Genomic DNA, 26,698 nt, shown 5'->3' on the forward strand with positions numbered 1-26,698 from the left:
TCACAAACATTAATGTGCTTACAAATCGCCTCTGAATCTTGTGAAAAATGCAGGTTCTGATTCCGTACATCTAGGGTAGGGCCTGAGGGTCTGCATTTCTAACAGGCCACCAGACGATGCCAAAGCGGCTTCGAACATCATCTAAAAAACAATTTAATTGCTTAACTTAATGAAAGAAAGCTACTTCCAACTAATCCAAGTGGCACATAACCCAAACCTCAGCTAGAATTGTGACTATACAATACACCATAGGGCTGGTTTCCCCCCAAGAGATTTGCCTTCCTGGTTAATTATTTGGGGCTTTTTATTATTATTAAAACACTAATACACACTCCTGTACATAAGGTTGGTATGCTAGGTGACAAAGAATCCAATGTTCTTTTTAAATTTTGCTGTAGGTAATCAAAACATGGACTAACAAGAAATCACTTTATGTTTTTCACTTATAGTACTTTTTTTTTAGCTACTTACTATACCATCTATCACAACTACTAACAGTCCCAGTGATGGGGCCTCGTAACTATGGTCTGTATATAGGTGTGTTTGCCACATGCTCACTGTCTCCTTTCTGAGTTCAACTGTTATGCGTGCAATGCAGAAAGATACTCAAGTTTCATTTCCTCCCACAAGTATTTAAGTTATCCATTCATTCATTCATTCTTCTCCTATGACAAGACTCCATCCAGGAAGACAAACTAATACGAGAATTCCTTCTTTACCTGATTTTATAATCAGGCCCATCGCCACGGTTTTTTAGTCTTTCCAAAGTTTCCCTCTTCCCTTTCTTTTATGTTTATTTTTGAAGGAGAAAGAGAAGAGAGAGACAGTATGCACTAGCATGAGCAGGGGAGGGACAGAGAGAAGGAGTCAGAATCCAAAGCAGGCTCCAGTCTCTGAGCTGTCAGCGCAGAGCTCGACGCGGGGCTTGAATTCACGAGCTGAGCTGTGAGATCATGACCTGAGCTGAAGTCAGATGCTCAACTGACTGAGCCCCCCAGGCGCCCCTGCATCTTCCCTTTCAAGTCAAATGTTAAGAAGAACAAGGACTCAGTTCATCCTATGATGTTAATAAAGTATTAGGCTGACCTGTAGGAAACTGCTGATCTTAGACCTCCTCTGGCCTACAAAACAGCCATTTCAAATGGTTTAACCTGACATCTATCTATACCATGCTATATGTAATCCTTGTCCAACTAAACTAAAAATGAGCTTTAATATTTTAGCTCAAGAATATGTCAAAATACATGCTGTAGTATCAAGTCTTATAATATTTAATTCAAAATTATCTTCATAATCATTATTTGGAGTTCAGTACCAAAATAGTATTTTAAATTGCTGCCAAATAGTGTAAAAGGTAAGCTGGAAAAAGTATGCAAGTGGGGTCCTGTGCGCATTTTTATATCCTTCTGAACTATATGGAGCTTTTTTACCATAAGTATGTTTTTGAATATTCATAAAAATTTTGAAGGAAGGAAGGAAGGAAGAAGGAAGGGAGGGAGGGAGGGAGGGAGGGAGGGAGGAGAAAAAGGAAGAACAACTAGCAGTAGCTTTCTCATTCCACTCCAGTTACGATGTTTCAGCAAAAACCTAAACCAGGGACCATAACACTATAGAAATTAGCGGTGATTCTTCAGAGAAGCATTCCATGAACAGATCTGGGAGACTGGGAGATGGCGAGACTCAAACAGGCAGCCGGACACAGAGAGCACACATCAAAGAGAAAAGCCTAGGAGAAGACCCTCGGCAAAGAAAAAAGCCATTTATTTATCTCGGATGTGAAACCCACAAGTAGCTCTGCCTGTAGCTAGCTTGAATTTCTTTTGTTGTTAATACGCTGATAGGGGACCATCCTTGTGACATCTTAAACCACATTTGATGTTAAAGAGAAAGTACGGTATTAAAGACCAAAAATAAATGAAAATAATCCAAGCTAACTAAAACTATAACATCCACAAAATGTGGAAACTCTTAGGAGGCCAAGCTTCTGAGATAGACTCCCCTGAGAAAGGAGGGGAGGGCAACCAAGATTATGTAGGAAAATGTGCCAAGATCGCTTGCAACGAGGCACACCCATAACAAAGGAGAAGAATGTTAAAGTAAGAGCCGACTGCACTTAAATGATGGCTACAAACACAGGTCTGTGATGAAGAGGGTAACTGGATAGGAGTCCATGACAAAAGTTTTATTCATCAAGGTATCATCAGTACCAAGAACAGTGCCTGCCACGTGGCCTGCATTCAACAAATATTTGTTCAGTGAAACAATGAACTGAATCTATCAGGAATATTTAGAATATGAAGAAATGGTTGAGAGAGGAGAGAGCTGAAGGGAGTAAGGATGGAAGAAGTATTTTTAAAATGAGGGGCTCATGAGTCAGAAATAAAGAATAGTCTAATCACCGCACAGGCTAGAGCTGTTGCTCGACAATTTCTCTTACTCGTTTTTATATCCCGAGCACATAGCACACTGCATGGCTCCACGGGTGTTAAAGAAATACATATTAAAGTAAAACTATGAAAATAAGATGCAAACTACATTAGGGCTCCGTAAATTATCTAACGATAAGGACAAATAGATTTTTTATTCCCTTCTAGTTAGTGGACAGTATATGTCATGACAAAATGAGTGTACATACATAACGTGTACACACACACACACACACACACACACTTGCTTTAACCTACAAGCCAAAATAGCATATTCAGTTGTCTACAAACACGACGAATTTGCTCGTGTAAGATCCAAATAAATGTTGAAATTTTTCAGTCTGAAACTTTAATTCAATTGTGAAGAATAACTGTGGGATAGGGATAAAAACACATACTTTTAAAAGCTTATCACATCAGTGCCTCGTAACTGACCTACCTCACGCACCGTGAGCAAAACTGGGCAGCTGCACAAAAGCACTGTTTTCAGACCCAAGACAACAGGCCGTGCAGATCTGTGATCCCTGAGAAAAAGGAAACAAACCTGGGGAGCCCCACAATCACTCTGGCTTTCTATCTGGAGACAATTTCCACAGTCCAGTGTGGGGAGAGGGGGCCCAAACACAACAGAGGGGTCTTGCTGAGTGGGGAGGATGGAGATGGGAGGTCCAGGCTGGAACTGGTAAGGCAGGCCACAGAAAGGAGGGAGCTCTGCACAGAAGGGGCTCCATTACCTACACCTAGAAATCCCCTTGATTCTTTGGCCAAACACTAAGCTGCCCAAGTGCTGGGTACAGGTCCCTGTGGGAGGCGAGGCAAAAAGCATGCGCCAGGAGCTAGGAGCTGAACAGCTTATTAGAACTCGCACAGCACCCAGGAAACGTAAGTGCTCCAATCAGCTAGGGTGGAGAAACCCAAAAACACCACGGACATTCAAAGCAGACTTCCCCCACAAAAAACATCCAAGCTTCAGCAGTAGAGCCATCCTGGCTGCCTCCTGCCTGTCCCAACAGACACTGAAACATACCTTCAAGAATCAAGACAGTGTGCAGCCTGCCAGGGCAAAATTCAACACCTTTCAAAGGACAACAAAACCCAGAAGCTCAACTACCTAGTATTTCTAATGCCTGTATCCAATCAAAAATCACTAGAAAGAGGGCGTCTGGCTGGCTCAGTCAGTAGAGCATGCGACTCTTAATCTGAGTTGTGAGTTCAAACCCCATGTTGGGCATGGAACCTACTTAAAAAAACTAAAATCACTAGGCACACAAAGAAGCAGAAGAAGGAGGCCTGCTTCAGGGGGAAAACAAATCCACCTATAGATCCAGAAATGACAGAAATAATGAAATTGGCAGAGGAAAAAACAGGCATACAAAGGCTTCAAAATAGAAGGAAAATGCAGACAAAATAAGAAAAAACAGCAAATCTTCTAAGTTTATTTATTTAAATAATCTCTACACCCAAGACGGGGCTCCAACTCACGACCCAGAGATCAATAGCTGCATGCTCCTCTGAGCCAGCCAAGTGGCCCCAAACAGCAAAACTGAATAGAGAGAAAACTATAAAAAGGAATCAAATGGTAATTCTAGGAATAAATAATAATTGAAATGGGGATGCCTGGTTGGCTCAGTTGGTAGAATGTGCAACTTTTGATCTCAATGTCATGAGTTCAAGCCCCACGCTGGGTGCACAGATTACTTACAGAATGAAAAACTATGAAAAATTCACTGGATGGATCAAACAGCAGATTAAACACTGCAGAAGATCAGTGAATGTAAAAATGATGCAACAGAAATTAACCTAACTGAAAACAAGTATAAAATACAATGGAAAAAATAATAATAAATGAGACAAGCATCTAAAACCTTCACAACAAAATCAAGCAAACATTCCTATCTAGAGGAAGTATTAAAAGGAAAGGAGAGAAAAATCGGGGAATGAAAATTTATGAAGAAATAACAGTTGGAAATTTTCCCAAATTCAATGAAAAGTATCAACCCACAGATCCAAAATCAATCAACCCAAGCAGTATAAAAATACACAGGAGCATCTGAATGGCTCAGTCGGTTGAGTGCCTGACTCTTGATTTCGGCTCAAGTCATGATCCCAGAGTCGTGGGATCAAGCCCTGGGTCAGGTTCTGCACTGAGCACGGAGCCTGCTTGGGAGTCTTTGTGTGTGTGTGTGTGTCTCTCTCTCTCTCTCTCTCTCTCTCTCTCTCTCTCTCTGCCCCTCACCCTGCTCACACCCTCTCTCTTAAAAAAAAAAAGAGGGTGAGCACCCTCTCTCTTAAAAAAAAAAAAAAAAAAAAAAAAATGCATGTGCGCACACCCACACAAAGGCACTCAATTGTTAAAAGCACTGATGAAGAAAAAACCATAAAAGCAGTCAGAATGGGGAGAAAATACACATTTACATACAGAACCACTGACTTCTCATCAGAAACCATGCACACCAGGAAAAAAAAAGACAAAGCAACATCTTAAAATGATAAAAGAAGGGGCGCCTGGGTGGCTCAGTCAGTTAAGCGCTGGACTTCGGGTCAGGTCACGATCTCACCGTTATTGAGTTCGAGCCCTGCACAGGGCCCTGTGCTGACAGCTCAGAGCCTGGAGCCTGTTTCCGATTCTGTGTCTCCCTCTCCTTCTCCCTCTCCCTCTCCCTCTCTCTCCCTCTCTCTCTCCTTCTCTCTCTCTCTCTCTCTCTCTCTCTCTCTCTCTCTCAGAAATAAATATACAGTAAAAAGAAATTTTTAATTAAAATGATAAAAGAAAAAAACATTTAACCTACAATTCTGTATCCACCAAAACAAGCCTTCAAAAGGTGGGCAAAACTCTTCCACAGACAAACGAAAATAAAAAAGTCTTCAATAGCAGACTTGGCACTCCAAAAATGTCCACAGTTCACAGAAGGAAAATGACACCAGACAGAAACGGAGATCCACACTAAGGAATAAAGACCAACAGAAACGGCAGATACGTAGACAAATAGTAAACATATTTCTTGTCGGTAGTGTTAAGAGAGAACTCATTGTTTACAGCAAAAATAACAACAAACTGTAGAGTTTACATCATTCACAAACGTCATGCAGATGACAACCACAGCACCAGGTACAGGACAGATAAAAGGCGAATACACCACCGTGTAAGTCAAGGGTGCACGTGCTAAGCTCGCAAGCAACCACTAAGATGGACCAGATGGACAGACAGACAACTGGACACACAAAATCTTACTTTACACTAAACGGGTCTTAACCCTTGCAATTACAGAAGGCAAATTACATTCTCGCAGCAGAAATAAGAAGTCAAGAACTTATTTTTAGGAATAGCATCTGGAACACACACAAAAAAGATGAAAATAGCCACCCAAAATATAGCTGCTGGATTCCATAAATTATTACACCATACAAGGTATAACATGTAATATGTTTATACTTATATGGCCCCCAATATTCTAAAATTATAAAACATTGTTAAGTGGTAAAAATAAAGAAGCAGATAATACCTCCTGGTATTTTATGGGTTATCAGTAATCATGAAAATTCCAGGTAGAGGAGAAAGCAATATTTTTTTTCTTACAGTACCCAGAATATAAAAATGTTTCATCAGTAATCAGCCCATTTAAATAAAAGTTTTCCCCACTCTGTCAGAAACAAGGTGTTAAGTAACCTTCGATCCTTTAATTTCTAGAAATAAGGTGGGGGAAGTTTTTTGTTTCAAAAACAAAAAACAGGCAGACAAAGATACAGTGTCTCTAGACAAACTTAACAGGTGAGATTAACCTCTTAAGAAGTCAAGTCCAACCTCTTGGAGAAAATAAAGATCAGTGACTGTGTAACTCAGCCTGGTGGCTGGTTGGTGGCCGGTGGTGTGATCGGAAGCCCAAGGTCTACCTCCTAGTGCAACGGGACTGAGACGTAAACCCCACCAGGACGTCCCCCTTCGTCCAGCTTTGTTCACTGCTGAATCCCCGGGACTTACAACAGTGCTCAGCACACAGAAGAAGCCCCAGAAGGAAGTGCTGCCCAAGTGACTAAATGAGCAGTTGAACATAAAGAGCACAGACAGTCATAAACATAAATGTGCACCCGCCGTTTGTAAAGTGAATCTGCCACTAGAAGACTTAGAAATCCCAGAACAAGATGGAAGGTTATTAATACGCTGCAATATATTAAACATACTGCAGAATTTTAGGTACGACTACCTGATACATGATTTTAAATAACTATGACGAAACTTTTGGAAAACTGAAAACAGATACTTTACCAGAAAAAACATATGTGAAAGAAAGCAACGTATTTAACACAACAACTGAAGTAACGGTCGCTTGTACAAAGTGTTCACAAACATGCTGTTGAGGCAAATGCCGTAAAAAAGTTTATCTTCATGACTGCAGCCACACGATCCTTGCTGCCTTATAATTGTCTTAAATTTACAAATACTGTAACCACCCCCCCCCCACACACACCCCAATCCTTTGGGAGAACATAAAAAGTGAATTTGTTTCTAACCGAAGTTTAATTTTAGATGTTTCACTGGACAGCCTTGCAGAGGGGCAGAAAAAGATGCCTCCTGGACTAGCAGAATCCAGGTAACAGCACAAGGGAAGAGCTAATGAGCCACGACCCGCTGAGGCAGCCTTTTCAGGAAATATCAGTGCCATCACACCAAACCAGTGTGTTGGTCACATATACAAGAGCTGAATTACGGGAGTTTCTTTCCAGCCGAGGATTAAAATAACATCATCAGGGGCGCCTGGGTGGCTCAGTCGGTTGAGTGTCTGCCTTTAGCTCCGGTCACGATCTCACGGTTCATGGGTTCCAGCCCCACGTCCGGCTCTGTGCTGACAGCTCGGAGCCTGCAGCCTGTTTCCGATTCTGTGTCTCCCTCTCTCTCTGCCCCTCCCCTGCTCATGCTCTGTCTCTCTCTCTCCCTCAAAAATAAACATTTAAAAAATATATGTATAAAATAAATAAAATTAAAATAAAATAAAACAAAACAAAATAAAATAAAATATAAAATAAAATATCATTAATTCGACGGGTAACCAATCAGGCTAACCTGAGACCACGCCGCTAAGAAAAACATCCACAACCACTGTTGAGAAGATCTAGAAGATCAGGGTACCTGGGTGGCTCAGTCGGTTAATTGTCTGACTTCAGCTCAGGTCATGACCTTGCAGTTCATGAGTTCAAGCCCCATGTCAGGCTCTGTGCTGACAGCTCCAAGCCTGGAGCCTGTTTCAGATCCTGTGTCCCCCTCTTTCTCTGCCCCACCCCTGCTCACACTCTGTTTCTGTCTCTCAAAAATAAATAAATGTTTAAAAAAAATAAACAAACAAATAAGTAAAAGATCTAGAAGATCTACACAAGCTGTGACGCTAGCTCCACCAAGCATCCAGACGAACATCAGAGAAAATGGGCAAGTGACCAAGGTCCCGACTAGACGGTCCAAAAGCCAGCCTCTTCTTTAACGGGAGGAGGCACCCTCTCACCGCAGCCACTCGGCCTTCAGGAAGTTCAACCTCCATAAACACTCCTAGTGTTTTACAAAGATGATGTCATTCAAATCGACAAATTTATTAGTCATATTCAAAGAACGAATTCTTCCAAGCAAGCTGAGAAACTATACGGCTCCGACCACATGGTGCGGCTGACCCTGAGATTCTGGCGTGGCTTCCAGTGAGAGGAATGACACCAGGGACCCTCCCCAGCTCAGCACGATCGGTCTCAGTCTCAGAGTGGTCTCTCATACAGGCCCCACCAGCTCAGGGACCCTTATTTGTGGTTTGGCGACTCCAGTCACCTACGCCAGGTTATCGCAGCGGTCACCGGCACGCCAAACAGCAAAAGGGCAGCCAGACTGGCAACGGCATGACAAGTGCGTTCAACGAAGGCCACTCCCTACTTGCAGTCAGAAGAAAGGGTTTTCCCTCACTTCTCCCAGGTCAGTCATCTGTGGGACAGCTAAGGGGGAACACTGGAACAATCCAGACAGGTAAGTGCAGGTTCCAAGCTGTTCATAATCACTTTTGTCAAACCTTCTGGACCCGGGCCCTGCTTTCTACATCCCTACAGATTCCTCTATAGCATGCAAATAGCACATTCATTTAGAACACAGAAAAAAATGAGGAATCCATCCGGAACATTCATCTTGCGATCCTGACATACGCTGGACTAGAATTTAAGCCCTCCGCTCGCCTGCCTTAGCACAAGCATCAAGCGCAGCATGGCAACAAACAGGTCCCTTTCCTCATACATGAAATAGGATTCGTCATCTTGTCCAATCACGTAAATCCAAAGTACAGAGGCCTTCTCTTGTATGATGCCATGGATGTGAAATGTTACAGACTGTTGCCAGAGAAAGAAAAGGCTGCCCAACAGTCTGCTTAGAGCTTAAGAGAGGCACTTTAAAGAACGGTGGTTAAAATGTTTCTTTTTTTTCAAAAAAAATCTATACAAAAACACAGTAAAATGCTATTTATCTAGAAAAATGTTAGAATGTTATGTATACACCCACGTGCACACACATACATATAAAACTTGAATTACCCAGAGATGGGCCCTCTCCCACCCTGTTCCAGTTTTCTTCAGATCTCCTGGCCATAACTTTGTCAAGGCCTACGTAAGCACACTAAAGTTGCCTTCCAAAAACCTGGAAGTACAGAAAGAAGAGAAACTATATATTACAATGCATCTAAAAGCTGAAATCGTATGAAGTCATTAAAAAGCTGAACACAGCCTGCTTAGCTGCCTTGCCCTCAAGGAGGAGCTGCCGTGCCCAAACACGGAAAGAGGCAGCTAGAAATAGGCAGGAACGTCACCTACCACAGGCCGCCCATCACCTTCGACTGTGCCACAACCACGGACGGCATTTTAAGAAATGTCTGAAGATGCTACTAAGTTTCAGGCACAGAAGGTTCCTTTGGAAAGAAAGCTGCCTCAAACTTTCCCTGATCTTTATACCACAAGCAGGCGCAGCAAGAGCAGCTGGGGTGGGGGGGGGGGGGGACCCAAACCACAAAAACTCAACCCAACACATTAAAAAAAACCTTTCCCTCTCTCCTATCCCAAGCAGAAAAGAGAACCATACACACACCCCTCACTCTTTTTTAGTTCTGGCTAAACAGCTGTAACATACAAGATATTTTTAAATCTAGTTAAGTACTTGGGTACCTATATTGAATTGCAGCATAATACTTAAAATTACCCGATGAGGCAATCATTTGGCTTTGTGATTCCAATTAAAACACGGTATATTTACGGGATTTTCCATTACAAAATGGCCAAAAGGCAAGATATTCATCTGACCAAAGACACTTTAAAAGTTAGGCATTGAGCAAACTGTTATAACCGTTCGATAGAGGTTATAAAATTTAATAACATAAAAAAAAGGTAACCCTTCATTAAAAATATATGTAGCAAATAAATACATCATTTTAGGGCTCATCATTAGTTTTCCTTCTTCCAAGTCTGCTGTGCCAAAGTGCTTAAAACTTGTACCTGAGTTCTATGCCAGATGGAAACAGTACGGAACCCGTTACTGTCCAAAGTATTCTACATGGTATCCTTAATACATTCTCTAATAATACAATTAACACCGAGATATGCCCCTCCCTTCAGAAAGGACAAAAGATGCAATTCTCACAAACGAATAATAAGTATATGAGAAAACTAACCGGAAGTCAAAAAGTCAATCAATAATAAGTAACAAGGAGACTTCATTTTTACCTCTCAAACAGGCAAATTTTTTTTAGAGTACCCTGAATAATAACTGTATGGATAAAACAAGTTTCCATGACCCTTTACTGGAATACTCTTAAGTAGTCAGAATTTTTAAAATGTAATGAAAATAGAATTAGTAATATTCAGTGAACTTTCAGTCTGTGCCAAACACCGTTCCAGTATGCCTTGGTACCCCCAGAAGCTCTATAAACGAGATGGCATCATTATGGTACTCGTTGCATTTTACAGAGAGAAGCTCCAGTCAAGCAGCTGGAGAGGGGCCCCAAGTTCCCAGGTTCACACGTTAAGAAAGCCAGACTGACTGTGTCTCCAGAGAACACTCTCGCCACCCTGAGCCAGGCCCCAAAGCCGGGAGTGAGCGCAAGAGTGCTCAAGAGACATGGAAACCCCTCCTAAAAAGTGAGACTGCTGAAACCCTGCAAAGGAGCGAAGAAAAACTGAACCGGCGAGGAAAACAGGGGCCGGGAAGCGGCACCCAGCCTGCGTGCCCCTTCCCAAACACACCCTGCTTGAATTCAAGTGAAAACGGACCAGTGGGTGGCTGTGGCAGAAGAGAGAGGAAATTACACAGGAATCTAGAGAACACGAGTAAACTTCACATCGAGTTTCACAAAACAGAAAGGCCAGTTCTCTAGTGTCTCTAGTTCTGTAAAGAGCCCATGCAAATGTCCTGTGGGAGAAGGCAAGACTAGAGAGCGGGCCACACTCGGGCGCCAACCTCCCTTCGCAGACTAATCTTATGACACACTCCCTCCCTCGGAGGCACCCCCACACTCTCTCAAGCACACCCCCTCCTCCTCTACTTCCAATCACTGAGTGCCTCAATCACTTTGCCCCATCCACTCTCACTTGTCTTGCAAGGAGTTCAAATGTCGCCTCGACTTTGGCTTGGAGAATACAGACAAAGGAGCAGGTTAAGGACAGAAGGGCAAGCCGGGCCCAAGAGTCTTCTTGCCAAGCTAAGGAATTTAGACTGTGTGAAACAGGTTAAGAGAGTGCCAGGGAAGGTGTGCCAGGAGCGACACAACTCCAGTTGTGGCTTTGGTTCTAGCCATTCATATTCTAGAGTGTCGAGATTCAATTTTGCCACTTACTGCCTAGCTACTGTGTGACTTTGGATAAGTTAATAAAATCTGTGCATCCCTTTTCTATCTGCAGAATGAGTTAATAATAGTACTTGCACCTTAAGATTATTATGAAAATTAAAGAGTTAATGTTTAAAGTGGTATCTGGCACATTTAAGTACTCAGTAACTGTTCTATTATTTAAGCTGATCATAACAGAATTGGTGTGTAATAGGGGCTAGAACGGGGAGAGCCCACAAGCAGAGATCAATCAGGGACTTATTTCAACAGTTCAAGCACAGGACTGTGGGAGCCTTCAGGAGGGAGGGTAATGATAGAAAAGGAAGGAGACGTATGAACAGACCCTCGGAGGTAGAGGTGTCAGGACCTGAGTGCTCGTCTAAATATGGAAGAGAGGAGACAAGTCAGATGCAAAAATGACTCAGAGGTTTTGAGCCCAGGTGACTTGGAAACCAGCGATGACGCTCAGAAAGGCAGGCAAGGGTACTAAGCTGAATGACGATAGTTCCTTAAATGTATTATGATCTGAACTTTAAAGACTGACTCCTAGTATTTCGCACTTTATCAGGCACGTGATAGTTAAAAAACTTTGTTGAAAAGAGAAAGGAGAGTGGGGCGCCCAGGTGGCTCAATTGGTTACGCGTCTGATTTTGGCTCGGGTCACGGTCTCATGACTCGTGAGTCTGAGCGGGCCCTGTGCCGACAGCACGGGGCCTGCTTGAGATTCTCTCGCCCTCTCTGCCCCTCCCCCACTTGCACTGTCTCCCCCCCCCCCCAAAATAAACTTAAAAAAAAAAAGAAAGAGAAAGAGGAAAAAGGACAAAAGCATGAAAGGAGAACGAAAAAGGTAGAGCCAAGAAAAAGAAAACTGGCCCTGGGAGCAGCCCGTGTAGCAGCTACAGGAGCGTGGGATGCCCCACGCCCAAACGGCCCCTCTCCGCCCCTCTCCGCGGGAATATCATCACTCTTCATCTGAGGCGGGCGGCTCCAAAGTACACACATCACTCTCCTCTCCTGTCTCCAGAGCACTGTCCTGGGGAGCCTCTGTTTCTGACAGAGCAACCCAACCTGCTCTAGGTGCCTGGGCAGAAAAAGAGGTCGAACGCCCCTGAATGACCACGTCCACAGTCGCTTCCAGCTCCGGCAGCACGCGACACGCCCGAGCAGGCCACCGTCGGGAGTGTACGAAGATGTCGCGCTTCCCAGTGAGATGAGCGCTACGTATCTATCTACACACAGGGGAGAGGCGCCCGACTCTGCGCAGTCAGGAGCCTACCTCCACCGTCAATACTAGTGACTTTGTGATCACTGGATTTCCATCAGGTCCTCTAGGTTTGGGGCGCCTGGGTGGCCCCGTCGGTTGAGCGTCCAACTTGACTTCGGCTCAGGTCACGGTCTCACGGTTCGTGAGTTCGAGTCCCGCATCGGGCTCCACGCTGCCAGTGCAGAGCCTGCTTGGGGTTCTCTCTCTCCCCTCCGCCGTCTCTCTGCCCCTCTCTGCTCACGCTCTCTCTCGAAATAAATAACAATAAACTTTTAAAAAATAGTAAAAATAAAGTCATCTAATCTTACCTCTTAAGTTGTTTTGGACACCACGCTTTTTGACTCCCTGCACGATACCACACAGGGACACTGTGCCAATGACTTAAACATTTTAATATTAGAACCGTTGATGTTTTCTATTAATCCTACAGATATGTTCATAATTTCTATTTATTACAATACTTTTAAAGATGATCCTTAAAAGCTTTGCTTACAACATCAACGCCTGACACCGTGAAGCCGTAACCTCAAAAACTGGTGTTCCGTTTCTCTGCCTCGCTTTGTTCAGATTCGTTACGTCCGGTGACCTCCACGAGCATCTAAAACCACCACAGAGGTGCTCCCATGCCTACGTCTCCTCCTCAAACAGAACTTTACCTCACGTGCACAGTATGCCCCGTAACACGAGACACTATGTAAAATGCTGTTTAAGAACCCAACGTATGTAAGGGCTGAGGGATAATGTGGGGGAAATAATAACTGCTCTATATTCCAACAGGTACAGTACATAATTTTATAATGCCAAGTATCATCACAATGCTGAAAATCAGGTCTGGTTAATTTTTAACACAGAAAATACTTCTTCTCATAGCTGAATGACACCAAGGTAAAAATGGTGATACGTGCCAGTGACACTTCTTCCTACCTTCCACCTAAAAAGATGTTTTCCTTTCTTTTGCAAATGTTTTTCTTTTTTTTTTTTTTTTTTTTTTTTTTTTTTTTTTTTTTTTAATTTTTATTTTTGGGACAGAGAGAGACAGAGCATGAACGGGGGAGGGGCGCAGAGAGAGGTAGACACAGAATCGGAAACAGGCTCCAGGCTCCGAGCCATCAGCCCAGAGCCTGACGCGCGGCTCGAACTCACGGACCGCGAGATCGTGACCTGGCTGAAGTCGGACGCTTAACCGACTGCGCCACCCAGGCGCCCCTGCAAATGTTTTTCTAACTGAGGCATAAATGACATACATCAGTTTTTGGTACACAATATAATGATTCGGTCTTTTCTGTTTTTAAGTTGCTGGAGAAACCACTTTTGAGGCTTTTAAAATAACCCTCCACTCTCTAATATCTAAAATGAGGAAAGGAATACTTATAACACAATCCAATCAGTTTATGCTAGGGGCGCCTGGGTAGCTCAGCTGGTTAAGTGTCTTGACTCTTGATTTCAATTCAGGTCATGATCTCACCGTTCGGTTTGTGGGATCGAGCCCGTCGGGCTCCACACTGACAGCACGCAACCCGCCTGAGAGTCTCTCTCTCCCGTCTTTCCCTCCCCTGCTCGTGCACCCTCTTGGCTCTCTCCTTCTCAAAATGAATAAACTCTATGCTAAACGAACTGGATTTGGGCCTCTTAAAATGGAATCAAAGAACATACCTCTTCAAAGGAGAGCAGACAGCAAGACAACTCTCCTCCACTACCGGGGCTGCAGAACCCACTCCCGACCGCCGCCTCAGAAGCGTCCTCCATCAGTTAACCCCTCTGTCTCCTGTTACCTTCCACCTCTCTCCCCCCGGTTCTATCAAACACGGAAACATGCCCTATGTCCTCACTGTAAAACTAAAACCCTTCCTCGAACCTACATGCTCCTTTAACAACCAATCTATCTTCTTCTGATTCATTTACTCACTCATTCATTCAACAAGTATTTACTGAGCCCCTGCTATGCTCTAGACCTGAGCTGTCCAGTACGGGAGCCACTGGTCACAGATGGCTAACGGAGCACTTGAAATGAAACTAGTAGGAATTGAGATGCGTTGCAAATGTGAAACACACACAGAATGTAAAACATCTTATAAATAACTTTTAATTTTGAAATACTGTATTTTAAATATATGGGGTGAAATAAAATATATTACTAAGGTTAATGGTACTGTTTGTATTTGCTGTTTTTTAAACTGTGACTCCTAGAAACTTTTTTTTTTTAATACTTATTTAGAAGAGAGAGAAAAAGACACGCACAAAGAGACAGAGTTCATGCATGTGGAGGAAGGGCACAGGGAGGGAGGGAGGGAGAGGGAGAGAGGGAGAGGGAGAGGGGGAGAGAGAGAGAGAGAGAGAGAGAGAGAGAGAGAGAGAATGAATGAATGAATGAATCCCAGGCAGGCTCTGTGCTGTCAGCACAGAGCCCAACGCGGGGCCCAACCCCACAAACCACGAGATCATGACCTGAGCTGAAATCAAGAGCCGGCTGCCCAACTGAGTGAGCCGCCCACAGTACAGTTCTAGACAAAGTCTGTGGCATTAAGGACACAGTATGAAGATGAGCCAAGTCTCCAGCCTCCGAGAGCTGGTATTTTATTGCCGGTGATGGGCGGAACCCTCGAACAACAAACAGTGAACGCGAGCATTTCAGAAAACGGTGTTCCGCAGGCAGGAAGACCGAGAAAGAGAAAGTGCAGGGGGGAGGGGACCACACAGCAGTACAGGCCTCTCCCCCTCCGTCCCTTACAACAGAGAAGGCCGCCAGGCTTCCTGTCGAGTACGACCTCCGCAGACCGCCGGTGGCCGTGTGGAACACGCACGAGTACAGATTCCGAGGCTCCGAGGCTCCGAGGCTAAGCTGAGCTTCAGGTGGAAGGCTCGCTCGCTCGCTCGCTCCGTCAGCCGCGCCCACCATGGCTGGGGAACAGGCACGAGGGCCAAGTACGACCGCTTCGACCTGCCAGGGGCGTCTCCCGTCCATCCACACAGGCTAGAAACGTCTGCCTTGGTCACTCTCTCACTTCCGCCTCCCTGCGCGCGCGCCCGCACGCACACGCGCAGTCACACTACGTTCTGTGGCTCCAGACTCGGAAACGTCTCACAAAGCTATCTGCTCGCTTCCGTGTTCGGTCAACCACTTCTCAGAAGGAAGTGAAGACGGGGGTCTCTCCGGTAACTGCTCCTTCTCTGGTCTCCGCGCCTGAATTCTCCCCAATGCTGTCACCTGCGTTTCCTCAGAAAGTTTCAAGACCCCCAACACTTTCAAACCCCAGAGCTTCCAGGTGGAAGCGTTTACACTTCTTGTGTCACGGACCGCCTTTCTCTCATCTGTCCTCTCGGCTGCACTGACGCTGCTCCCTGTCAAGAGGTTCTCCCCTTTTCTGCTCCTAGAAATCCTGAACTCAAACTTCAAGACCCAGATCGAATGTCAGCGTCCCTAAGGAACCTTCCCAGAAGCTTAGAGCGAACTGCTCCCGGGCTCCATTCTTCCCTGAGTCTTCTGCCGTTTGCACAGCAAGCGTGCTCTGTGCCCACAAACGGCACCACCTCACAATCAGAACCCAGAGGGAAGGTCTGGTCTCAACGGCGCACTCCCCTAACGACAGCAATGCAAAGGCTTCACGCGGCCACGCGATAAACGAGTGCGTGCGTGCCGCCGCCGCCGACGGCCTCTGCATCCCCTGCCCACGACACTCTCACCCCCTCGTCTGGAAGAGGCACTCCTCACAGGTGCCCTACCGCCCTGGGCTGGACTACCGAGAGCACCTCACCCAAGCTCTACGCAAATGATTTCTCTGCTCACCCACTGAACTACGGGAAGGCTGGGCTGTCTCACTCATCCCTACTAGGCCAGCACAGAAAGGCACCCACTACATGTTTACTTGACGAGTGGATGAATGGATCCTAAGAGTTATCAACTTCCCCGTCGCAATTTACATACAGAAGAGGCACCTGCTACCCAGAGAGGTTTAGTGACTTGTCCAAAAAGGTCAGTGGCCAAATCCAGACTGGAACACAGTCTCCTATCATACACCATAACATGGGACCGTATCTCCTGACGGAAAGGTCCTGAAGTGTTCGTCATTCCTTGGTCATGCATGATCTGGGCACTCATCACAGTCTGCGGGTATCATGAAAGAAAAAATGAAACGAAACAAAACTACACCACCGACAACAAAAATTCACTCTTCCTTACTCCTTGGTAACCAGGGCTTGCTGGTAACCAGAGTTTGAACAGTCAAATGTTCCCATTCAGTCAGAGTTTAGAAACTTGAGGGGTCACTCCTGCAAGATGCAGGGACACCGAGAGCATAATCACACAGATACTCACTGCAAAGCGCCGGGAATGGCACCCCCACCAGACGGGCCTCTGGCTCAACCCTGGCTGTGTCCTCTGCTGCCTGGCTCTTTGGTTCCTACGTCTTTTTCTAGCATAGGCTCCAGCTTTCTAATCAATTCTGGGGCAAACGTATAGCCCTCCGTGAAATTCACATTCTTCTACCCAAGTTTAACCGAGCATCAATTTCTGCTGTCTGCATCCAAGAACCTTGACTATCACATATAAATGAACAATGAGGGACCATCACCCCCACCCCCAGGAAAAGATCATGGTGGGCGGGGCAGAGGGGATGTTATTTAGCAGAAACACGGGAGAATGAGCAAAGGAACAATGACAGCAGTAACTACATAGCATAAATCAGTGTCTAACTATCTTTAGTCACTTGCCATATGGACTAGATTGCTCATCAATAACTAAAGGCATTTCTTTTTCCTGACTGATGCAACTCGCCTCATTCAGCTTCCCTGCAGCTAGCCTCCCCTGCAGCTAACATGGCCCCGTGACTAAGATCCAGCCAATGGAAGATCAACATAAGTGATGTGTGGTGCAACCAGGCCTCACCCATAAAAATCTCCCCTGTACACATGCTTTTTCCCAACCCAGTAACTGGAAGCTAAAACCCAGGGTGATGACCTGTGGATACTGTATGTATAGAACACATGAAAAACCACCACCATCCCTGAATAACTGTAGAGAGCAGGACAATTTTCCCCTGGGGTAGAAGTCAGTGGGCTGTTACATGAGTAAGAAATAAATGTACAGATTTAAACCACTGATGTGTTGGGTATTTTTATTACATCTGGTAGCCTACCAAAATGAATACAGATATTAATATCTACCTAGAAAGGCTAGTGTATACTTAAATATTCTTTCCAAGTTTGAAAACACTGATCACACGTACGCCACTTACAATTAGTAAGGGTCTGCACTAATACAAAGTTACCTCCCCAAAGTTAAGAAATTTGTTTTTGATTTTGAGACGGTAGACTTTTTCTTAGAGAACAGGGACAAAAGCAGAGGGTGAGACAGAAAGACTGACATGAGCCTTCAAACCAAATTAAATAACCCCTGTTACTGATATATATATTTTCAGTATCTGAATTCAAAAAATCTCAGTATACAATTTGTTTTTCCAGAAGAAATCATGACCTATTCTAGAAGCATGTTCTCATTTTCTATAAGTTTTCATAATGAAAACAGTTATAGTATAAAAAGTGCTACGTACTCAACAGCTTACTTGGGGAGTTTTAAAAATACAGAAGACACCCTAACCTCTAAAGATTTGGACTTTCTTAAGTCTGAAAGGGGACCAGACATCAATATTTTTCAAATACTTCCCAGGTGATCTGGTTACAGGGCCTCTCCATTAGAACAAGAATTTTGAGTCAGATTTGTAAGATTTAAAATAGTGATGATTATGGGACACCTGGGTGGCTCAGCTGGCTGAGTGTCTGACTCCTGATTTCGGCTCAGGTTACGATCCCAGGGTCATGAGATCAGGCCCCGCATCGGGCTCCACGCTGAGTGTGGCACCTCCTTAAAATTCTCTCTCTCTCCTTCTGCCCCTCTCTCCCCTGTTCGCATGCTCTCTCTCTCTAAAAATAATAATAATAATACAATAGCAATGATTAATATTTGGTATAAAGGATAATTTTAAAAATCTACAGTGTCTACTCATCAACGGAGAAGTTTCTATTAAAATCCTTTCTGCAATATTTTACATTAACAGGTAACAAATACTCAACTGTGCAATCATTATTCTTTGCATTTTGAGGAACAAAGTCAACGAAGAAATCACAATGTGAAGATCAGAAATACAAATTTTTTTTTAATTATTTGGAAAAAGGTAATACAGACAGAAAAATCCATCTCTTAACAGCTCTTAATAACTAATACTTCTGAAAAGTGGGACCCTAGGGAAACAAGAGCAGCTTTCATTATCTACTTTATATATGCTTTTATTACTTTATCATTTTAACGCGCAGCTTTTAAATCACCATACACAACTCACACTTACTAGAAAACACCAACAATAAATGCTCTCAGAAAACAAAAGAGACTCCCCACCTCAAAGCAAAACTAGTCACCCCCCACCTCTTGATTTAGCACAGCGATCCATCCCAAACCCAGTGGACAGAAACTACCCCTTCACTCCCAAAGTTCCAACCATCTGTCATCACTGCTGGCTACTCAGATCAATCTTTATTTTCTAGCTTTGAAGCTGAACCATACCTTCAAGAACAATGGCTGTCAAGGTCTTGAGCAGGGGTCAGTCAATTTTTTCTTAAAGCCAAAGTGTGAATATTTTAGACTTCGTGAAGCATAAAGTCTCTGTTGAAATTAATCAACTCTGCCCTTGTAGCACAAAGGCAGCCACAGACAATACCTAAACCAGTGAGCGTGGCTGTGTATTTATCAAAAAGAGCAGCAGGCTGGATTTGGGATCTTGAGGCATCAGAAGCAGTACGGTTAGTATGAGGCCCCCTGAAACTATCATTCATACACACACGCACACGCATACACACACACACGTGTATGTATTTATATATTACACATAGTTACATAATAGGAAATATTGTAGTTAGATAGGTAAATAAAACATGTGTTTGTGTTATTGTATCTTTCACCCCATCTATAATACAAGGTCCTTAAGAATGGAACTGCTGCTTCATTCACGGACAAATCTTTGGTGAACGAGCATGTAACACTCAAAAACCACTGCTGCCTGACTCAGCTCATGAGACTCAAAACACAGATTGAGGAGAGGGATACAAAAGAATTAACTTCTGCTATTAGAAGACTAGAGAGATTATCACACGTAAAGCTGTGCCCTCTCTTCCCCTCCTAAGCCATCGCTGTCATGAACAAGGAGGACAAGTGCTACAAGGAGGAATGGTCACTTAGACTAGTATCTACTGCTGGAGCAGTGAATCTCATCAAAACCATGCACAAGAATTACAGACAGAACACCCGCAGGGCAGGAGCCCCTCCCACCTACCCTGGACCCTATGCTTCAAGAGCAGGAAGTAGGGGTGGCCACAGTGCCTATAGCATACAACAGGCACTGAGCAAATATGGTATTAAGAAGCATAAACAGGGGCACCTGGGTGACTAGTCGGTTAAGCGACCGACTTCAGCTCAGGTCATGATCTCACTGTTCATGAGTTTGGGCCCCACACTGGGCTCTGTGCTGACAGCTCAGAGCCTGGAGCCTGCTTCAGATTCTGTGTCTCCCTCTCTCTCTGCCCCTCCCCTGCCCATGCGCGCACGCGCGCACGTTCTCTCTCTCAAAAATAAACATTAAAAAGAAAATAATTTTTAACACACATAGTTCAGTATATTTTAGAAAAAAGTTAATATGCCTTTGTTTTTAGAGATCCTACAATACTTGAGATAAATAAAATGAGGCAGTGCAGTGTGATCTATTTTATGCAAAACGAGTGAATTGAGAGGACAAGTGCTCGGGAAAACTTTTTCCAACTTTCAGTCCTAAAATATTCTTCCACATTAACTGTTGAGAAATATGGAGACTACGTTCGGGTCACTAGCAGGGATTTTCAGCAACAAAATTTTCCTGCATATCTTTGCATTCTTTTCCTAATGTCTAAGACATTTCTGATAGCAAAATCTACTCAAGGTTTTAAAAGCAGAGAAGCCCTTACCCCCAAATGAACAATAATGTTAAGACTGCCAATACTGAGAGTTGCCTGGGTGGCTCAATCGGTTGAGCGTCTGACTTGGGTGCAGGTCATGATCTTGCTGTTCCCGAGTTCGGACTCCGTGTGGGACATCTGTGCTCTCAGCTGGGAGCCTGGAGCCTGCTTCCGCTTCTGTGTCTCCCGCTCTCTCTGCCCCTCCCCCACTTACACTCCGTCTGTCTGTCTCTCTCTCTCAAAAATAAACATCAAAAAAAAATTTTAAAAAAAAGACTGCCAATATTGACACTGAATTCCCACCTCTTCCTTGGCTTTGTGACAAAACGGACAGCAATTACAAATCACTATTTTCCCATCTGGAGCTGCCTGGGCTTTCATACGCACAACTGTCATTCCCCTACTCCAAGTGGGAAAAAAGTATAAGTGGTTCAGGATACAAGAACAGATTTTCAAGATCTTATGCATGACTGTGATTGTCACTATAAAATGGAATAACCCACAGATAAATGTATTCATCTGACACAAGTCAAATGAACCAGAAGTCAAGCACTCCCTTGGAGAGAACACCCCTAACCTTCCTCGCAAAACACCGCACCTCCCCCTACTGGCTACTTGTTTAGCGGTTTGCTGTGTAGCTCTATCCGTCAGAATGTGAAGTTCCATGAAAGCAAGGGCTAGGTCTTATCTCCTAGTATATACCTAGAACCAAGAGGAATTCTTGGCACAATAAATGCTCAATAAATATTTGTTGCCTATATCACACACCATTTCATTATTTTAAACCAACTGACATCTATTCCTTAGTTACTAACCGATCAAAAATAGTTCCATTATCTTCAGGTGTACATTCTGTACGTTGTCTAAATCAACAGAATTGCTTTGGATTTCTTACTTTTATTCCTCTTCTATAAGTGACAAGTGAGGCTGGTATTCTAGTTGTCTGATAGTATTACAGTTTCTTTATGAAAGACTTAACACATTAAATGAGCGGCCTGGAAGAAAAGTATCAGAGGCAAGCCTAGATGACCACCTGAAAGCACCATGATTACTGCCCACGTTTGAATTCTAGCTCCGTCACTTACTACCTACATCCTTCGGTACCTTTCTTAGTCTTCTGTGCCCCAGTTTCCTCATCAGCAAGACAGAAACGATCCTCCCAGTATCACCTGCCAGTTCTCTAGCCCTCTCACTCCTGCTGTGAACACTGGCAGTGCATCACCTACCCAGGAAGCCCCGCTCTTGATTCTATCATCCGTCGCGCTCCCTTTCATGGTAAAGCAAGGCCAACATTCATCAATTCACTATCCGTTTCTCAATTTTCTGCAATGTGAACTCAAGGAGCTGTCCCTTATTTCATCCACCTTCACCACCACCCCACCCCAGAAAGAGAATGCCTTTACCTGACACTTCCCGTTTCTACTAACAATACTCTGCCACCCGGCCAGGAGTCATACCATGCTTCTTTAACTCTTCTTCATTCCCTACCCTGAAGGACTAATCATTCTTCAAGTTCTGTCTAGGGTTCCTTCGGAAATTCCTTTGTACGCATCTTCTCTGTTCTCCTATGTCCTAACTCTCCACAGAAAGTAAATTCCTTAAGGACAGGAAGCAGATCTGATATTTTCAACAGGTCTACCTAACACCTACTAAAGGATTCTGTACTGAGTGAGCTCAGTGAGTACTTGTATACTAAATTCATGCATGTCGGACCTGCTGTGATCACCTAACTGGTTCCCCAACTCCAGATTCCTGAGCCTCCAACTCTTCCTGAATGTTTCTTAAAATGCTTCACTCCTCCAACTTGTCTGCTTAGACACACTTCTTAATATAGTCGGTTCAAGTACCCACTAGTTATAAAATATTACAGGTGGTACTGGGATGGGAGCAAAGAGCTGGAATCCAATTCCAAAAATGAGTCCTCTCCAGTTGTTCAAACAAATTACAAGTCTGTGCAAGAACAGCCATGTAAATACTTATAATAAAAGGCACAATAAAAATGCCTCTAAATATGATGAATTAGAATTAGTAGGGTCGTTTTAAGTAAGATAAGCAGAGGAAAGGAAAGCAGGCAGCCTAGGAGGAGTGAAAAACAAAAGACTCTAAGAACATAAAAGTGGTAGTTCAGGGGAGGGGGTTTAATTACAGGTTTACCTGTGTCCCCTCAAAATACATGTTGAAGTGCTAACCCCAAGTACTTCAGAATGTGACCTTACTTGGAAATAGGGTCACTGCAGACATAACGGGTTAAGATGAGGTCATTAGGGTGGGCCTTAATCTAGTAGGACGGGTGCCCTTATAAGAAGACGACGCGGGGACAGAGGCATGCACAGAGCAAGTACCTCACGTGAAGATGAAGGCAGGGATCCAGAGAACTCAGCAGAAGCCAAGGAATGCCAAAGATTGCCAGCAAACCCTGAAAAGCTGGGCAATAAACACAACCACCAGGCTAGGAAGCATCAAGATAAATTACACAGGGTAGTATCTTCACAGGAGGGAGGAATAATTAGATTAAATACTTGCCGGTCTCACCTACAAAATCTCAGAAGTGTGACTCAAAAGACTGAATTATTTTCAAATAACCTATCCCAGAAAAAAGGGTCAAGAAAATCTGTAAGAATGGAAAAATACTCAGCACTCAACAAAGTTAGAATTCACAAATGTCTGGCACACAGTCAAAATTACCAGGCATGCAAAACACCAGGAAAACGCAACCCAAAACGAGAGAAAAAAATTCATCTGGAATCAACACAGCTCTCACAATTCGCAGCTAAAGACATTAAAACAAGTATTATAACCAAATTCCACATACTCAAATAGATAAAGGGGAATCACAGAAAATATTTTTTAAAAGACACAAACTGAACATGTACAAATGAAAACCACAATGTGTAAAATTAAAAACACTGGGTGAGATTAATATATTAGACACTGCAGAAGAAAAGATTAGTGAACTTGAAAGCACAGCAATAAAAAGTACTGCAGAATTTCAACTGACTGCTCCACACCTAAAATAGCTGTCAAAACAGAAAAAAGGACTAAAATAAATTTAAGACATTCCTCAAGTTCTGGGACAACCTCAAATACCCTAATGAGTATGTAACTTAATTTCCTCATAAAAGAAGCTAAGCAGAAAAAAATGCTAAATGAATTCACAGCCAAAATATTCCAATTTTGAAAAAAATTACAAATACAGAGCCAGAAAGTCAACAAATCCCAAGATCCAGAAACAAAGAAAGCTACATCAAGGTACATCATAATCAAATTGCTCTGCTTAAAACTGATGATAAAAAGAAACTCTTAAAAGCAGCAGGGAAAAAAGAAACATATATATATATATATATATATAGATAGATAGATAGATAGATAGAGAGAGAGAGAGAGAGAGAGAGAAAGGAAAGAAAATGAGGAAAGAATTCTTATAAGAAACGATGCAAGCAAACAGAGCAACACCTTTAAATTCCTGAAAGAAAAAAAGTTATCACCTAGAATTTTTATACCCACTGAAAACATCTGTCAAAAACAAAAGAGAAATAAAAACATCTTCAGATATACAAAAGATGAAAGAATGTGTCCCTACTAGGCCCGCACTACAAAATATGTTAAAGGAAGCACTTATGATGAAGGAAAAAGAGTTCAGATATAGAGAGGAGCTAAACAAAACAATGAAGAACATAGGGAAAGGTATCTACAGGGGCAAATGTGTAACAGTTTTTCTAGTAAGTCAAGTCTCGTTAAAAGAGAACTATTAAACAACATTAAAAATAATGTAGTGTGGCATCTGTAACATATGTACAAATAAAATCTAGTTAAAAACAGCTGAAAACCAGTAAAAGATAAATGAAAGCACACGATGGTAAAGTCAATACACTACATGTGAAGGGATGTGGTATTATTTGGAAGTAGACTATGATAAGATAAAAGGCAATCACTAAATTAAAAAACAAAGAGTTAAGTAAGCCAACATCAAATCATAAAAAAAAAAAAAAAAATCAAAACATAAAAAATAACTCAGTTAATCCAGAGAACGCAGAAGAGGAAGTGGGGAATAAAGAACAGATGGGACAAATAGAAAATATACAGCAGTGTCATTTAAACCAAAACATACCACATCAGTGACTTGTTTTCTACCTTAATAGAAAAAATCCAAATGAAATTCAAAGTGAAAGAATAAAAAAAAATAATGAACATCCAGAGTAGAAATCAATGAAACAGAAAACAAAAAACAACACAGAAAAGTCAATGAAACCCCAAGAACTTCCATGAACAGAAGATACAAAACTACTAAACAAAATTATAGTAAACGGAATCCTACAATCTAAAAACAGGGGACAATATGGGGCATCTGGGTGGCTCAGTCAGTTGAGCGTCCCACTCTTGATTTCAGCTCAGGTCATGATCTCTCATGAGATCGAGCCCCCGCTTAAGATTCTCTCTTTTCCTGGGCATTTGGGTGGCTCAGTCAGTTAAGTGTCCAACTTCAGCTCAGGTCATAATCTCCTGGCTCATGAGTTCGAGCCCTGTATCGGGCACACTGCTCTGAGTGCAGAGCCCACTTGGGATCTTCTGTCCCCCCCGCCAACCCCCTCCGCCCCTACCTTGTCCATGCTCTCTCAAAAATAAACCAACATTTAAAAAAAAAAAAAAGATTCTCCCTCTCCTTTTGCCTATCCTGCTTGTACCTGCATGAGCACCGTGCTCTCTCTCTCTCAAAAAATAAAAATAAATTTAAAAAGAGACAATATATTATTACCAAGTGGCCATTATTTCAGAAACAGTTTAGCATTCAGAAATCAATGTTATTCACCAAATTAACTTTAAAAAAAAAAACCACACTGGTGAATCTCAACAGATGCAGGAAAAAATGTGACAAAACCCAACAACCATTCTCAATTAAAAAAAAAAAAAAAGACCTTTAGCAAACCGGGACTTGAAGGTATCTTCCTCAACCTGATAAAGGGCAAAGACTAGCACCACACTCAGTGGTGGTGACTGAATGTTTCTCTGTTAAGATAAGGAAAAAGACAAGCCTCTTTCATCACTTCAATTCAACATTGTATTCTATGTTCTTTATGTATTCTACATTCCATGGAAGTTCCAGCCAGTGCAGAGAGGCAAGAAAAGAAATACAAGGTAATCAAACCGGAAAGGGAGAAGCAAACTGTCTCTAATCACAGACAACAGAATCATGTAGAAAATCTCATGGCACCTACTAAACAGCTATTAAAGATAAGCGATTCAGCAAGCTGGGGCGCCTGGGTGGCTGTGTCAGTTAAGCACTGGACTTCGCTCACGTCACGTTTTCACTGTTCGTGAGTTCGAGCCCTGCGTCGGGCTCTGTGTGGACAGCTCAGACCCTCGAGTCTACTTCAGATTCTGTGTCTCCCTTTCTCTCTGCCCCTTCCCTGCTCGTGCTCGGTCTCTCTCAAAAATAAATAAATATTTAAAAAACATTTTTTAAGTGATTTAGCAAGGTTGCAGAAAACAAGATCAATATACAAAACTCAGTTGTATTCCTATGTACCAGCAACTACAATCAGAAACTAAAAATTAAAAACCACTTATAGTATCAAAAATATGAAATACTTAGGTATAAATATGACAAAAATGTCACTGAAAGACCTGCACACTAAAAATTAGAAAAATTAGAGAAATTAAAGAAAAATCGAATCAGAGGGAGAGTTACACCACGTGCATGAGTCTGAAGAATCCATCCTGTTAGGATGTCAATTTTTCCCAAAATTATCTATAATTCAACACAATCCCAATCAACACAGAGTAGTCACAATTTTAAAAAAGAAGAAAACCGCAGGACTAACACTGATGTCAATACATGTTATTAGGCTATAGTAATAAAAACTACAGTATTGGCATCAAGATACACTAACAGATTAACAGAACAGAAAAGATGCAGACCCACAAATGATTTTCAACAAGGATACAAAGGTGGAGAGAGAACAGTCCTTTTGCCACATGGTTCTAGAATAACTGGATACCCATTTGCAAAAAAAAAAAAAAAACAAGTGATCTTTTAGCTACCCCTTGCAGAACCACAACGAATGTTAACTCCAAATGGATCACAGACTTTAATGTAAAACCTAAAACTATAAAATCTGTAGGTAAGGGGGAAAAAAAGAAAACCTTTTAGATCTTGGGACAATTAGGCAAGTGTTTTCCAAAGCATGACCCATAAAAAGATCAAATCA

At 42.9% G+C, this 26,698-nt stretch overlaps 1 protein-coding gene across 13 annotated transcripts in view; it reads right to left on the bottom strand.

Moving 5' to 3' along the window:
* DYRK1A (dual specificity tyrosine phosphorylation regulated kinase 1A) overlaps positions 1-26,698 on the bottom strand; it is a 150,377-nt gene that overhangs the window by 46,524 nt on the left and 77,155 nt on the right. The window contains exon 3 of one of the 13 annotated variants that reach the window (XM_078452791.2): positions 23-141. The exons of the other annotated variants lie outside the window; for them this stretch is intronic. The gene's annotated coding sequence lies outside the window, so the exon portion shown is untranslated. The remainder of the gene's footprint in view (positions 1-22; positions 142-26,698) is intronic. 13 annotated transcript variants of the gene reach the window in all.

Source organism: Panthera onca, chromosome C2 (genome assembly GCF_046562875.1).
Source record: "Panthera onca isolate mPanOnc1 chromosome C2, mPanOnc1 haplotype 2, whole genome shotgun sequence".
Lineage (NCBI taxonomy): Eukaryota > Metazoa > Chordata > Mammalia > Carnivora > Felidae > Panthera > Panthera onca.